Source organism: Phascolarctos cinereus, unplaced genomic scaffold (genome assembly GCF_003287225.1).
Source record: "Phascolarctos cinereus isolate Bilbo 61053 unplaced genomic scaffold, phaCin_HiC Scaffold_9;HRSCAF=440, whole genome shotgun sequence".
Taxonomy (NCBI): Eukaryota; Metazoa; Chordata; class Mammalia; order Diprotodontia; family Phascolarctidae; genus Phascolarctos; species Phascolarctos cinereus.
Window position 1 is genome coordinate 248,223,448 of NW_027556402.1, and position 4,382 is coordinate 248,227,829.

The window sequence follows — 4,382 nt, forward strand, 5'->3', positions numbered from 1 at the left end:
TTAGGACAAAAGGAAAATGTCATTCAACTCAAGGTTTATTAATAAATCCTAGTATTGGAGAAGAGTTGTGGAAGATACTATTATTTTTTTAAATGTATATTTTTTTTAAAATTTTTCATTTATGCATTTTTGACATTTTTCTTTTTAAATTTTGTGTTCCAAATTCTCTCTCTCTCACCCCCATCCCCACCAACTGAGAAGGTAAGCAATATGAAATCAATTATACATGTGAAATTATACAAAGACATTTTCATATTAGCCACATTTCAAAAAAAAGTAAGAAAAATAAAGAAAGTGAAAATATTATACTTCGATTTGCACTCAGAATTCATTAGTTCTCTCTGTGGAGGTGGACAGCATTTTTTCATCATGAGTCCTTTGGAATTATCTTGGATCATTGTATTGATCAGAGTAGCTGAGTCTTTCACAATTGATATCATTAAAACATTGCTGTTACCGTGCACAATAATTTCCTGGTTCTTCACACTTCCACTTTGTATTAGTTTGTGAAACCCCCACCCTCATCATTTCCCACAGTAGGATAGTATTCCGCTACAACTTGCCACCATATATCATATGCTATAGCTTGTTTGGTCATTTCCTGATTGCTGAGCATCGCCTTCATTTTCAATTGTTTTCTACCATGAAAAGAACTGTAATAAATATTTTGTTCTTTTTTCCCCCCTTTTTCTGGGCCAAAGGGTATGCACAGTTTCGTAGCTCTTCAAGCCTAGTTCCAAACTTTATTCCAGAATGGCTGGACCAGTTCACTACTCCAACAACAATTCATTAGTGTATCTATTTTTTTTTCCTTTTCCCCTCTAGCATTTGTCATTTCTAATAGGTATGAAGTGACATCTCAGAGTTGTGTTAATTTATATTTCTTTAACCAATACTGATTGAGAGCTTTTTCTTTCCATATGACTTTAGATAGCTTTGATTTCTTCCTTTGAAAACTAGCATTTTATATATTTTGAACATTTATCAGTTGAAGAAAGGTTTTATTTTTATAAATTTGATCTAGTTCTATGCTCAGTATATATTTGAGAAATGAGGCCTTTAACAGAGAAACTTGCTATAAAAATTTTGATATTACTTTATTGTCTATGATACCTATTAGCAACATGTCATTTCCCTGATTATCCTTTTTAGTTAAATCTATTTTGCTTTTGCCTTGTCTAAATCATGATTACTCCTCCTGCCTTATTTTTAGTTAAGCTGAAGCATATTAGATTCTGCTCCAGGCTTTCTGTGTGTGCCTTTCTGTTTCAAGTGTGTAATTTGTAAATAAATTCTAGTTTCTAATCCATTCTATTATCTGCTTTCTGTTTTATAGGTGAGTTAATCCATTTACATTCAGTTATATTGATTAACTGTGTATTTCTCTCCATTCCATTTTCTTCTGTTTCTTCTCTCTCTTTCTCTTTATCCTGCCCCTTAGTTTGCTTCTAATCATGGTGATCCTTGATCTTAATCTTAATCAAGGTGTCCTTCCTTTTATCATTCCCCACCTTCCTCTTATCCCTCTCCCCTCTTATTTCACTATGAGGGAAGATACATTTCTATATAGAAGTTAGTGTGCATATATATTCTTTGAATTAGTTCTGATAAGAGTGAAGTTCAACCATTGCCCACCACCACCATCCCAATTTCTCCCTCCACTATAAAAGATCTTCTTGTGCATTTATTTCTGTGATAAATTTTTCCCCATTCCACCATTCACTTTACCCTTCTCCCAGTGCATTCCTTTTTCTTTTGTTTTCTTTGGAGATAATTCCAAAATAATTGACTCACATCCATACCCTCTGTATAGGTAAACCCCTTTTAACAGCCCTAATAATAAAGTTCTTGGGAGTCATGCATGTCATTTTTCCACATGGGAATGTAAATAGTTTAGTTGTATTGAGACACTTATGATTACTCTTTCATTTTTACCTTTTTATGCTTCTCTTGTTTGAACATCAGATTTTTCATTCAGTTCTAGTCTTTTCATCAGGAATGCTTGAAATTCCTCTATTTCATTAAATGCACATTTTCCCTCCTGAGTATTATACTCAGTTTTGCTGACTAGATTATTCTTGCTTGTAATCCTAGCTCTTTTGCATTCTGGAATATAATATGCCAAGGTCTGCTGTCTGTTAATGTGGAAGCTGCTAAATCTTATGTAATACTTGCTGTGGCTTCTGACTGTGGCTTTCTCATAACAACCACGTGAGATAGCTGTTATAATTATGTTACAACAAAATCTCTTCTCATAAGATGTAACTTCCTTATAAACCAGGACTAGCTCCTTTTTATTTTTGTATACCAAGTGCATAGAATGATGGAAATGGAATGGAATAAGCATTTATATAGAACCTACTATGTGCCAGGCACTTTTTAGAAATATTATCTCATTCAGTTCTCACACACACACACACACAAAAAGAAACTGAGCATTTGGTGCTGTTATTATCCCCTTTTTATGGTTGAGGAAACTGACTCAAGCAGATTTAAGTGATTTGCCCAGGGTCAAACAGTTAGTAAGTGTCTGAAGCCAAATTTGCATTCAGGACTTCCTGACTCCAGATCAGAAAATAGCTGGTTTAAACTTAAAAGACATAAATTTATTATTATTTTTAATGAATTGGCAGGAATAGCCAATAACTAAAGTCCTTCCTGATTTGAAATAGTGAGGACCATAATAAACAAAAAGCAGGCAACTGAACCTCTTTTAATCCTAAGACACTAATAAATGCATTCAAACAGACAATGTGTCAATACAATATGTAGTGTTAAATCTAGAGATAGAGAGTACTTTATCTACTCTGAAAAATGATTTTTCTACTTGTTTTTCTTTGATTTTTGCAGAGAAAACTATAATGAAGAATGCATATACAATTTTTCTTCCTTTTCTCCATTAAAACTCCTATTTAGGAAACTCGTATTCGATCTCGCATTTTCTTCAAGGCATCTTTGACATCTTTGTTCCTGAAGCTGTAGATTATTGGGTTCAACATGGGCATCGCCACAGTGCAGAACACAGACACGATCTTATCCCTCTCCAGGGTGTAGCTAGTACTAGGACGGGAATAAATAAAGAGAATGGAACCATAGTACAGGGTTACAGCTGTCAGATGGGAGCCACAGGTGGAGAAGGCTTTAAGTCTGCCCTGGTGGAGTGAATCCTCAAAATGGCAGCAATGATAAAGAGATAGGAGGCCAGGATGAGCACAGTGGGAGTGATGACATTGGTGACCAGGAGGAAATAGAGCACAGCTTGGTAACTGTCCTTCACATCACATGCCAGCTTCACCAAGGGGGGCAGGTCACAAAAGAAGTCATCAATAACATTATCCCCACAGAAAGTAAGGGTGAATGTTTCCTTTGTGATAATAATGGAGCTAGTGAAGCCTCCAGCAAAAGAAGCTGCTACAAGATAGGAAGATAATCTTGGGGACATAGCCTGAGTGTAGAGCAGTGGCTTGGAGATGGCCATATAGCGGTCATATGCCATGGTGGCCAGCAGGTAACATTCACTATATGCTAGCCCAGCTGAGAAGAAGAACTGAGCTAGACAACCAGCAAAGGAAATGCTCTTGTCATCGGAGATACATGTCAACATGATTTTAGGGGTATAAACAGTGGAATACCAGAGATCCAGAAAAGACAGATTCCCAATGAAGAAATACATGGCTGTGTAGAGCCGGGAGTCTGTACAAATTAATGTAATCAGAGTTATGTTCCCCACCACAGTTATGCAATACATTAGAAGGAATAGCACAAAGAGGATTAGTTGTACCACAGGGTCTGTGGTAAAACCTACAAGAATGAACTCGGTTATGGTGTGATTAGCTTTCTCCATGTATAAGGGGGGAAAAAATTCCTAGGAATTAAAACTTTTTTCAAAGGGGAATGCTTGTTTTAAGATATCGTGAGATCCCTGGCAGAGGTAATTTTCAGGAAATTGTATGGTCACTTATTGGGCACCTTGGCCAGGATGTATGTAGTTCATGTCTTCCCACTCTTCAGTTCTGTGATTCTATGGCTCCATCTACGTGGCTTAGAATGATCATAGAGTGTGCTTTTGAAAAGGAAATTACAAATTACTTCAAACGCTGAAAGGGAAGATAAAGAAAGGAAAAGAAGAAGGTGGTTGTCAAGACAAAGCGAGCTAAGCAATAAAAGGCAAGTGGAACATTAAAAAGTAAATGAAAGTTGATAGAGTGGATTGGTGAGTGGTGGCAATTGGTAAATTAAGAGGATAATTTGTGTAAGACTGGAGAAGAGGTGGAGTGTGGCTATTGAATTGTTGAGACTAAAGAAAGGAAGTGGGGATGTGAAGTTGTTGAGAGGTGATAATTCACTAAATAAGCTTTTGTCAGGTTCTTGGGGCTGACATA

The 4,382-nt window shown here is 36.2% G+C and overlaps 1 pseudogene; it reads right to left on the minus strand.

Annotated features, from left to right (window-relative positions):
* Positions 1-2,912: 2,912 nt before the first annotated feature.
* LOC110199697 (olfactory receptor 9G19-like) lies at positions 2,913-3,844 on the minus strand (annotated as a pseudogene).
* Between the last annotated feature and the right edge of the window lie 538 nt (positions 3,845-4,382).